The sequence below is a fragment of the Propithecus coquereli genome, unplaced genomic scaffold (assembly GCF_000956105.1).
Source record: "Propithecus coquereli isolate 6110/MARCELLA unplaced genomic scaffold, Pcoq_1.0 Scaffold403, whole genome shotgun sequence".
NCBI lineage: Eukaryota > Metazoa > Chordata > Mammalia > Primates > Indriidae > Propithecus > Propithecus coquereli.
In genome coordinates, this window is record NW_012149764.1 from 1,851,473 (window position 1) to 1,864,346 (window position 12,874).

The 12,874-nt window shown below is 34.9% G+C and overlaps 1 protein-coding gene across 1 annotated transcript in view; it reads right to left on the reverse strand.

Annotated features, from left to right (window-relative positions):
• Positions 1-12,291, reverse strand: part of RFX3 (regulatory factor X, 3 (influences HLA class II expression)) — a 358,295-nt gene extending 346,004 nt beyond the window's left edge. Inside the window, exon 1 of the mRNA XM_012652878.1 lies at positions 12,245-12,291. The gene's annotated coding sequence lies outside the window, so the exon portion shown is untranslated. The remainder of the gene's footprint in view (positions 1-12,244) is intronic.
• Positions 12,292-12,874: the final 583 nt, after the last annotated feature.

A 12,874-nucleotide genomic window follows, 5' to 3' on the forward strand; every position in this document is an offset into this window, starting at 1 on the left:
ATTAATACTGGATTACTTTGTAATAATACAATAATTGCAAGAAAACCCCGATGTAGCACCTCAATTTAATGCTTTCTTATATACAACATTTAGAAATAGCCAAACCTCATACTGTAATAGTCAAAGGTCCCAGCACCTTATATTGCCAACAAACAAAACAACAACAAAAAATGTGGTGCCACAAAGGAACTAAGAACAATCTTTCCCTCAGCTTCCCCCATTACTCAAAACCATAATAAAGTTAAAAAAAAAAAAGATTGTTCATTCAACAAGTTATTTCATAATTCATACTTTGATTTATCCATCTTATTTTTATCTTTTTTCCAATTTTTCTATTAATTTTATCCAACTCCATTTTTCAGTATCTCTTCCTACCCCCCTTCTTTTTTATCCTTATTGATTCCCAAACATCATCTATCATTTCTGTAGCCTTCTACAATTTGAAATCTTAAAAAATATGTCCACATAGCTGGGAATAGGCAATTTTATATCTAATACCTCATTTCTCTCTTTTCTTTCAAAATACTTCTTAAAACCTAATGGAAATCTAAGGCATTTCAGGATTCCTAAATGAACCAAAATAGTATTGCACTAAATATACATTGATAAAAATCCTTTAATTCCTCATTCAAAATGAAAGCTAAAGGACAATGATAAAAAACTAAAAGCTTATAAACTAATATATCCAAGTACCTCTTAGGTCTCTGCTAGAATGTTTTTGAATCACATATTAGAAATAATGTCATTAATAGTAGTAGTGATATTATTAGATATGCAGAATATGGCAAACTGGGATTCACATTTGGTCCCTAAAATGACACTTCTTTTTCCCTACATCGTACAAGTTGCTGTTCATACTCTAGGTTTTCCAATTATACGATCCTTCTCCGATTTACCCTCATTTTTTACCCCACTCCTTCAGATTAAGTTGTTATTCTGGGCATGGGGTGCCATCTATTGGCATTCTTTCTAAGTTTTGCAAACTAAAAGGTAAACTGGAACTTCCAAAGGTCACATACAATGCAAATTTGGGAAATTCCAGATAGCAATGGAAATTAACAAAAATACAATTTAATAGAGAGGATCATGTCATTCAAGAAAGAAATCTTTATTTCAAAGTTTCTCAAGGGCAGCAGGACTGGACATGAGTGAAGTATCAGGATCACTAAGATGACCTCCTCTCACAAATTATTCTGATCCATATCTCCAGTCCATGGTCATTTGCATTTCTATCACCCCGCCCTCCAGAAAATGTTCAAGAAAACCTAACTCAATCAAAATAATAAAATACATCTCTTTCCAAGTTCGAAGATAGAAGAATTCCACCTGACTTCTAAGACATATGGCTCTTAAACTTTTGCTGAAATATAAATTCACAAATATTATACAGCTCTACTCATACAATATTATTTAAAAGGTTTTAAATTTCAAAACTCGGCAGACTTCTAAAAATAAAGGAACAGATCAAATGTTCATCCAGCAGCACAATATCTTAACCGTCTATAAAAGGAATGAATTACAATTTTTGTTTTTAACTATAATTTAACGTCAGCATTCATGGCCTTTATTAACTAAAAGCAGCCTCTAAAAATCATCATATAATACAAGATACTATTAAAAATTGCTTGTAAAATCACACAAAGGTCATTCAAGAAATGTAATCAAACACTTCTCCTAATTTTCTTTGCCTCAAGAAAATAGCACTGAGATGGAAATGCTAAATGTTCCTAAGACTATTCCAAGATATGTATAATGCAAAAACAGTACTGGCAGAAGTTCTACAGCACCAAGCAAAATGTATATTAAAATGACTTTCTAAATGTCTACTCACCCACAAACACACACATATACACAAAATACAATATCTAAGTTAAATTCCATTTTTCTTAACATGCATATACATTAACAATGTAAAGTAACTTTTTTAAATTAAAAGGCTTCAAAATGCCCTTTAGATGCATCCAATATGAACCTGTTGTAAAACAAAGAATGTAAGTTTATTGGGATTCCATGTTATGTATTTATTTTTCATGTGTGTTTCCACCATGGCACATTAAGATACATACTGTACATTTGAAGCTGTAAAGGTGATTTTCAGATTACTAATATAATAGCTTTTCGTGTTTTTTATTAATGATCCTTAAGCTGACACTTCATCAAAATTTATCCCTAAGACTGTCATCAGATATAATCAGATGCCAATCAGTGAAAGCCTGATGTGACAGATTATACTCTGGTTCCATAAAATATCAGCACAAATAGGAACGGGGAAAAACCTAGGTTCTACTGCAAAAATATATCCACAAAACCACTTATCCAAAGCAAAACGTAAAGAGGTAGATTTAAAGCATCACTTCTGTTATCTTGCCCATAAACTAGGTTTTCTCATTATTCCTTTCTTTTATTTCTATCTTTCTAAATCTGTGCATGACTAAATTACAATACAGACTCCTTAAAAGAGAAAGATATTATTTTATATCTACTAATATAGTAATGAATAGACATGTACAGATAGACTCAGTCTTTAGGAGAAAAGAAATCACTAACAAAAATAAAATAATTGCCCACCCTCACAAAAGTATATGCACAATACTACAGCAGAAAAAGAAAGCTATCTGGAAGAAATATTGGATCACCTGAGTCTCCATCTCCTACCTCCTCATAAACCCCAATCCTCACCTCAACCCCCACCCCCACCAAAACTTCACAGTCCAGGAAAATTAACTGGGGAGGATATGTAATGTACTGATATCTAACACTAGAAGCAGGATACGATTTCTAAATGTATGTGCTTCTTCTTGCCCCTCTCCAACAACCTCCCCTAATCCTCTATAACTAAAGCAAGGAAGAAAGAAACTTTAACAACCAAAGTCTCTAAAACGGTTTTGGAACATTTAGGTAAACTATGCTGAATGAGACTGAAGGGGGCCAGATACATTTCAAGGATGACAGTTATATTGAAATATATGAATGCTATTAGGCATGTATATCTGAACATGGTTCAGAAACTTGAATATGTCTATTATCAATCAGTAAAAAAAAATTCAAAAATAATTTTAAAAAGCAATCACAATTACAATCTATTAATCTTTCATACACTCCCTTTTTAGGCTGGTAAAAGAGTTGAGATACAGAAGAATATATGACTTATCTTGAATTAATGCAAAAATGCTTCTTCTCTTTGCCTGCCATGCTCTAAAGTCTTGATAAGTCTACTCACCAAATATTAAAATAAATTTTTTTTAAAGTATAATTTTTGCTCAAAATACAGTATTTTTTCTGCTATCAAACCTGAATTAAAAGAATGTTTATCCAAGTATAAACAATATTCAGAAAAAAAGAAAAGTAATAATTATTACCAATGGAAAAATATAAGAGAATACTAGTGTGGAAGATGGTAATGCCTCCCAGACCACGGCCCCAAAGTAGGTCAAAGGCTCTCAGAACTTGCCCATACCTTTACAGGATTTTAGCTCTTTTCAAAAACCAGTTGAATAGCTTTAATAAGTGGAAATAAATGTTTAAAAATGAGATCAACAGAAACCTAAATTATTTTTTTTTTGTTTCTGATGAGAAAGAGAGCACTCACACACACTCTCTGGTACTCACTCTCACGTGCTCTTTCTCTTTCTCTTTCTCTCTCTCTGTCAAGTTGCCTATCGATGTTCTTAGAAAATCATGTCCTGTTTTAAATATCTCAATGGTGAGCAACAGGCAGGAGCCCCAACTGTCAGACACTTGTCTGGCACACACACATAGAGGAGCTGGCTCCAGAAGTAGCTCAAGCTGTGAGACTCAGCTAATTCCTATGTGGGTGAGAAAATCAGGGCACTTGGCCACCACTCTCTACAGGAGCCACTGAAATGGTGGAACATTCTGAGACTTTGTTATAGGTATGACCATTATGCTAGCCCCAGGCTCTGGGTTTTCTTTCTTTCTTGTTCTTAACAGAAGAAACAATAGGCAAGCAACATGCTACCCTTTGAGAACACGGTAAAGGAAACACCAATCCCTGGCTCCATGTTACTGGCAGGCTTCCCTTTACCCAGTGCCAATCTTGTCATGGAATCATAGACTGTCAGTGCTGGAAAGGGCTTTAGAGATCACATAGCCTTATTGCCTCATTTTATAAATGAAGAAGCTAAGACTTACAGGGCTTCAGTGACTAGCCTAAGGTTTTACAGTTAGTGACACTGAGTACCTTTGTTTTCTCCTCTTTCTCCTACTGTAAGCTGGTAGTAATACTTTTGAAGTTCTTATTTCTTAGTCTAGTCACTCTCTCTCCTTTCTCCTTCTATCAGCTCTCAATATATGTCTTCTCTCACCAACTAATACACTTTCATTTTGAGGCCAGATGCCTCACTCTTATTAGTTTTTCTGCGCTCAGCTCCTATTATCCCATACCCATTTTTACCTAAACAGGAATCACCAAGAACTTCTAAGAATCTTGACCAAGTACTGTAAAGCAAAGGCAAGCTGAACTGAGTGGGTATTACTGCTGCTAATAAAAGTGAGAAAGAAGAATCCACAAGTTAAGAGTCAGCAATAGCAAGCAAATGTGATAGTGCAAATACAATATTTATGGACTAGACAAGAGATTTAACCCTGAAATACTTAGCCAGAGAACTAAGAAGGAAGCCTACTGAATCAAAACCATGCTCAGGTTACATCATTTGTTTAAGAGGACAGTGAGATGGGTAGAAATTGTAAGAAAATAAAAGATGATTGGAAATGGTAATAATATACAGTCATGTACCACATGATATCATTTCTGTCAACAATAGCCAGCATATATAACAGTGGTCTTCATAAGCTTATAATGGAGCTGAAAAATTCTTATCACCCAGTAATTATGCAGCCATCATAACATCATAGCTCAAAGCTATTACCTTTTCTATGTTAAGATACAAAAATACTTACTAGCACTGTTTTACAACTGGCTATAGTATTCAGTACAGTAACATGCTGTACAGGTTTGTAGCCTAGGAGCTATAGGTTATAGCATAGGTATGTAGTAGGCTATACCATCTAGGTTTGTGTAAGTACACTTTATGAGGTTCACACAATGATGAAACTGCCTCACAATGCATTTCTCAGAATACCTCCCCGTTGTTTAGTGATGCATGACTGTATAACTTTACCATTTATGTCACATTTCCTACCCTTTTTCCCAAAGTTCCTTTTAAAAAGTATGTCAAATTCATTGGTGAAAGGAAGCAGAATAGATGGCTAAGCTAAGAGTTGGTCTAATTTATATACTGGGGCTAATTATCTATAAAATAATGTGAAAGGGTCATATAATTAAACAATACAAGAGTACGGAGAATAAGAGTGATAAAATGAGAAGCAGACAAAAAGCTTGTGTAATATACAATGCTTCAGCAAAAAGAGGTGCCATGGTATAAGGTAAATTTTCAACTGAAATGTATAAATTACATTTCCAGTTTGAGAAAGACTAGAACAATTAAGATCACTCTGAAATGAGAAAAACATTTCATTCTTAATCAAAATGTTCAGAAAAAAATAGAAATACAGCAAATTACTGAACAGCAACTTTAGATATAGCAGCCAACTTGAAAATGTTACTTTAAACATCTTTAACATCCAAAGAAAGGGAGCCAAAGATGACATTTTTCCTCTATGATTTCACATTATAAGTTATACTAGATAATGTTCCAAGGTTACTTTACAACTCAAGATTGGGACTGGCAAATTATTCCTAAATTACTTATTGCTGCAGGTATACAAATAGTGACCTCACACATTTTTCTACCCTTAGTAAAATAACAATTCTAAGCAGTACATTATAAAATTGTAGAATAATTCCTTGATAAATTCATCTTTACACACCTGACATTTATCATTATTATTATATATTAATGACTACACTTAGTATAAAGTTTGTAAAAAGGGCTCAAAATGTCTTCAAATGAATTCATGTATAACATGTGAAAAGGAAAACATAAATGGGACAATGAAATGGACAATAGGAAGCTCAATGAATAAGGAAATATTACATCATTAGTTCTTAATTTGAAATCCTTGAACCAGGAGAGTTATGCAAACAAAGTAAAAGGAGCCCATTATAATAAGGCTGCAAAGTACAACTAAAACATAACTTTGGGCTAATACTCTACTAATTAAGTGTGATAACAAGACTGGTCATCAAATGGTAATCCACACCTGTGACTGACAGCCTGTCTGTGCTTTATTTTTAAAAGTAGAGGAAAGGGAATAATTATTTGATGAGTGAAGATCAGTAGGCAAGGTTTGAAAACTTTGGGCCCATTAGAAAAGACATGGTCAGAGGAGCATATTCTAAGCATTCTTAAGAGGCAAAAACATTAGAATGGTTATCTTCTCAGCATTCTCTAATAACGAAGCCAACATATATTGAGTATGTACTGTGTCCAATACTGAGCAAAATACATTACGCAAATTATCTCCTCTAATCCTCACAAAATCCCATAAAGCAGGCAAGATTGATCCTATTTTTCGAATGAGAAAACTGAGGCTAAGTGAAGGTAAATAATTTGTCCAAGGTCACACAGCTAATAAGATTACCTAAAATCTGATTCCAAAGTCTGTATTCTTAACCAATACACTTATTTAATCCATCTATTTAAGGAACAAAACACCTATCTATTTATTGATACTCTAAATACAATTCAATTTTTCAACTCATTTTCATGAAGTACATCTTGTACTTTGATACAAAATAAAAGCTTCAAATATAAAGATTTTTAAACAATACAACTTGTCACATAATAAACTTTTAAAATCTCAGTGGCATAAACTAACTGGTAAACTGCAGGACTATATTTTTAAAGGAAAATGTCTAACCTATTTTTGCAAGACCAGTATTTAAAAATATTGTTACTTCTCTTCATGTTTTGAATTCTTTGAGGCATTCCAACACACATGAACTATTATGCCTTATAAAGTTACTTTTAAAATATATCACAATTAGCTGATTGAAATTAAACGTAGGAGAATAGTATAGATAAATTCATTATCAAGATAAAAAAGGATGTATGAGGTAATACATAAACATCATCTTTCTAAGCTTACTTGAGGAAGATACCACTGTTTCAGTATTTGTCTTTTAGAGTATATACTACTGTGAAGAGAGTCAATAATGCAAGCAGAAGCCCAAAAGATAGGATTCAACAATTTTTCCAAAAATCTCACTGAACAAATACAAGACACAGAAAGAAATGTAAGATCACTCTCAGTTTAGAAGTATATGACACAGAGGAAGGCAGAGAATCTATAGCTTTTCAGATAACAAGCTAAATTAAATAACCAAAGCCAGTCTACTCCAACAGCATGAAGTAGGGACTGAATCTTTAATATTATTTTATTATTATTGATTAATTAGCCTGATAACTACTATAACCGTTTATACTTTTCCAGTGCAGTTGAGTTTTTTTTAAAGATTATACCATAAAAAGCATATCATTAATTATGCCATATAAAAGTGTTATAAGAATGCATGACTACTGATATGTGCCAACAACATCAAATTCACCAAGTATAAAGCCACGCTGTAATATAGTAGGATTCTCAAACTAAGTTTCTGAGATAGAGACTGAAATATCTGCATAAGATAATCAATGTATACGCCTATAGGACTAAAGCTAACATTCAGGCTATGCCAAAGATATCAATTTTGATACTGTTATATGTTGTGCTAATATATGCACAGAGACAGGTTTTAATATAAAACTTTCTATAAAGATAGTATATTAAATTTTAAACTCCATAAAAATAAGGCTATTATGTACTTGAATGTATAAATAATTAAATTTTTTTCTTTAAATAAAAGTTCTAATGAGTTCACATTCTTAGTGATAATAATCTCATGTTGCAAACAGCAGAGCACCCTCTGGTGCACCTATTATAAGACATAAAATTCTCACAAAAAAAGGATTGAATCATAGAGTAAAAACAAACTTTAGAAATCAATAGGTTGATACTCCTTTATTTACTGCAGTACATATTTTTAAACAATAATGCTTAACAACAATTTTTATTTCAAAAGATCACTGTAAACTTTATAGCAGCAACTGAAGTTGGTCAGGAAAATGTTTTAATTTGAAATGTAAAATACTAAACCAACAAAAACAATGTTGTACCCATTGCCAACATATATCACTTGATTAAAATAATACTGTCTGAAAAATCCTTTAAGTATGGGATGGCAAAGTTAATTTATCATACTAATCAAATTTTACTTTATTCAAACCTGCCTTGGCTTTTTGCTTCAGATAAATTTGACTCATTGAGTGTGTAAAGTGTTCCTGTGTACTTTTTCTGGACTCAAAGGGAATTTGCCATTATTTGTAAGAACAGACAAGTGTTTTGAGAAAGGATCTGAAAGTTCCACAGCTTGAAAATAGAATGTTATTCAGAAATAAAAATGATGTTAATTAAATTATGACTCCTGAGTAGTTCAAAATTTTACTTAAAAAAAAAAAAACCCTCTTCCCAGGAAAATAATTAACTTTAAAAGTAGATTCTTACTAACAACAAAAGCAAAGGATGCCACCTGCTTTAGACAGTCCTTTTGTGAACCACTGGGAAATCCCAATACAATGCAGTAAAAAAAATGAAAGTGACACCTGTTTAGAGCAGCCATCTGTCCCTAACAAGCTAGATTTAGTCAAATCCAGTTAATCTTGGATTTCCAAAATATGGGAACACTATGCACCTGTGAACAGAGAGGAATTTAAAATTCACTTTGCGATGGCTACTGGGAATATATACCAAAGAGTTAAAGGCAAATAATTCAGTTAGGGAAACTATTTATTTTTAAAGTAGCTAAGAGCAAACAGAGAATTTTTAGCCAAATGCTCAGCATAAAAACAAAACAACCAGCAGCCTCTTCATAATTTAAAAGTTTACTTCTTTGGTATTATCATTCTTTGTAACATATTCTCACTATGGATACCAAGAACAAAGTAACATTCCTATTAGACTGTTCAGAAAAGTTTTGTTTTTTTTTTTAATTAACTCTTGCCACATATCTGCTGCTGTATCTACCCTGTTAAACACACATATACACAAACCTTAAAAATTTAAAATTAAAATCATTATATTCTACCTACTGATTTCCTCAGCTGAAGAATATCAACAAAATATCAACTTTCTCAAGAATAATGAAAAATGTTACCAAAAAGTAACATATATCATCATTTAAATAATCATGGAATCTATCTTGATTTAAGATTCATTCATTTTTTAATGGTAAAAAAATTTGCCATAACAAATCTGTTCGGGGTGAAAAAAAAAATTTGCTTGTTTAAGATTAAAGTATTTAAATTTAAAAACTATAAACTTTTGAGTACCTGAGTACAACACTATTTGAATAACGAAGGAATAAGACAGTATTTTTAAAACTATGTATACCCACCCCATATAATGAAAACATTGTGAAATGATACAAAACTTCTAGGAATGCATTAGTTTACCATATACATGTAAATGTAGTATGCCTATAATGTTTAATATAATTCATAGGCAAAACAATCCAAAAAGACTGAGATAGGCATTATGACATACATTTAACCACAGATATTCACCTACCCAAAACAAGTTACTAATGACATCTATTTCATAGCTTCAGTTTCAAAGCAGGATCACTTTTCACAGATTTCCATTAGTCTAAAAACTGAAAACACAGAACACCAATACATAATCCAGTCCCTCCTCGGAAAAATATTACAGAAAGAATAAACTAAATGTTAAGTATCTATCCCTGTGTTTAATTTTAAAATGTATCATTTCTTAGTATTTCTGATAATCAATATCGCAGAAAAAATAAACTAAATGCTAAGTATCTACCCTTGTGTTTAATTTTAAAATTTATCATTTGTTAGTATTTCTGATTATCATTTAACCAATCCATATGAATAATATCAACTTAACTGAGCCCAAAGCAGCTCTAACAGCAACTTTTACCCCACATACATGCTTTAAAAAATGGATAATAGAATTCAAGTTCTGCTTTCAAATCAACTTGTGAATGAAAATCTAAATTAGAGAAAACCTGAGATATACATAATGAGTGAAATGCCTCAAAAAGTTCTTGGACATTGTATATAAAAATATTAAGCCATAACATTACAGTATATAATCTATTCAACTTAAAACCTATTATGTAAATGGCATAAGGTCTGAAACTGTTCCAAGACAGCAAAACTACTATTAACTTCAGAGTTTATAGGACCCAGGAGCTTCACCATCCAAAAGTGTTCAGGCATTTGACACTCACCTGAACAGGAAAAAAAAAAAAAAAAATACAAGTTAGTATAAGAGATTTGCATGAAACTCAGTTTGGGGAGAGGATGAATGATTAAAAAGAAATCTGAGTGCTCTGAGAAAGACTTCTTTCAGAAAATATCATCTTGATTTAAAATAGCAATCACAAGAAAATGAATTGAAAGAGGAAAAGTTTTTTTAAACCCCCAACTCTTATTTTACAAAATATTACCCTTAATAGCATTACAATTACCCAACCTGCTCACTGACAATCTCAAGAATAATTAATACTATCACATTATTCACAGGCTGCTCTGTCAGTTAAATCAATATGTTTGGTTTTAGAAAGAAGACTATTTAAGTATTTTAAAATTGTAAATTAAAAACTTCTAGAAGTGTAACTATACTAATACATTATATTTGTTTTAGCAAACATTCATTATCAAAACTCTTTACTGATAATTAATTAAGTTAGGCTGAAACTGAACAAATTTAGAGGATCTGTTAAACTGGGTTAACAATAATCAAGAACCTACTACTTGAGAACTGATCAGTATTCAAATCTACAGAGAAAAATAATTAAAAAAAAAAAAAAAGACTTAAGGAAAAAGTTCTCTCTCCTGAGCAGGTTCACATCACTGTCCAAAAAAACCCAAAAAATAAATAAAAAGAATATGTTAAGCACACACATGCCTAGATCTTAATAACCACAAAGTGAAATATACACACGTTTCAAGTTGAGAAGCTTCATACATTCTTTATGAACAACTTGACTTCAATTTCAACTCTCAAAGGAAAACGAACAGAACAGAGAAGATTAAAAAAAAAAAAAAAACTCTTAAAAGTACCCTAACTGTCACAAATAACACTGTAAACTGAGTTTTCACAAAGCTTCCTTGTGTCCTTTCCCTGCTCATCACACAAAAGTCTCATAACCACAATGAAAACTGTTAACACTCCACTGTGGGGAGGGAGGTTCATCAAAGTGAAAGGGAACCTCACTACTACCCCTCCCATCTCCACATGAAGGATAAAGCACTGTCAATAACTATTAACCCAAGTATCACAGATGCCTGCATCCGGTTTAAATCACAAGCACACACACACCCCAAAAATGAGAGAGAAGAGAGACTTTAAAAAAAAAAAAATCTCTCTCCCAGTATAGCAAAGAGTGCCCAGCTTAGAGGCCCCAGGTTTCAATGTGTGTGCGAGGGGTGTGGGGGGAGATGAAAGAGGGGGAGGGAAGAGTACTGAATGGATATTAAGACTGTTTGCAGCACAAAGAAAACACAGTTTTAAAAGCAAAAAGAAAACCGTGAAGCCCATGATGGTAAAAGCAGAGCAGCCCATTTAGCATCAGGCAAAGAGGGGCCAAAATGAAGGGAATAGGCGGTGGGAAAAGTTCACCAGTGTACGAGGATAAAAATAACAAAACCCATAACAAGGCCCCACAAGTGAACAACTACAACAACAAAACACCACCTCTCGGGTCCCCCCCTTCATAGTGTTGTCTATTTCGGTTCTGAAAGAAGCAGGAAACAAGCAGCTTTGAAAAAGAAGAAAATCAAAGAAAGAAAAGAAAATCCTTATCTCTTCACCTGACTCTTCTCCTCAGACTAGACCTACGGGAAAGATCCGGCAACCGCATCGGAAAACTGTGGCTCCCTCTCCCGCTCGGCTCGCAGCCCCCCGAGCTCCCGCTCCATCCCTGAAGTGCGGCCGGCGGAGGGCCGGGGCCGGCGGGCGGGCGCCGCGGCGCCCACACCCCCGACCCAGCCGCGGCGCGCAGGGTCCATTGTAAACAAGCCCGGGGGACAGAGCCCCTCAGCAGCGGCGCCGCAGCGGCAGCCCCCGGTGTCAGGAGTGAGACCCCCGCACAGCCACACTCGGCTCGCACACACGAACACACACACGCACGGACACACGCATTCACACGCATCCACACGCTCCCACACACATGTAGAGACCGAAGAATATTCACCTTGGCTGTGGATTATTGTGGTGTTGTTGGTGGGTGATGGAGATGGTGGTGGTGGGGAGGAGGAGGAGGAAGAGGAGGAGGAGGAGGAGAGGAGTAGTTGTTGTTGATGGGTAACAGTCGCCAGGACTACGGTGACTATGGCGCTTGATTCACAAGGCAACGGTTGCTATAACTCACAAAAGAGAGAGAGGGAGAGGGAGAGGGAGAGGGAGAGGGAGAGGGAGAGAGAGAGAGAGCGAGAGGGAGAGGGAGACACTCGCACGGGGAGGGGTGGGGGAGGGAAGAGGGGAGGAGGCGGGCCCAGCGGAGGCGCCGGAAGGGGCGGGCTTAACGTCATGATTGACAGGCCCCCCCAAACCCCGACGGAGTGAGGGGGCGCGAGGCCGGGATTCCAACGTAACACTCCGGAGGTGCGCCTAGGCTTGGTAGGCGCTGAGGTTACTAAGAATCCTCTTGGAAGAATGTTACTACACGCACTGGCGAAGCCGAGAAGAGGTAGGGTCATGGAGAAAGGGGTACTTTCTGTGAAAGGAAGAACTGCCTATCCCAGCATCTAGATTTGTGCAGAGAAGCCCCCCCTACCTCCCCGCCACGAAAGAGTAACGGCTAACCACGGAGAGGGGGTGGTGA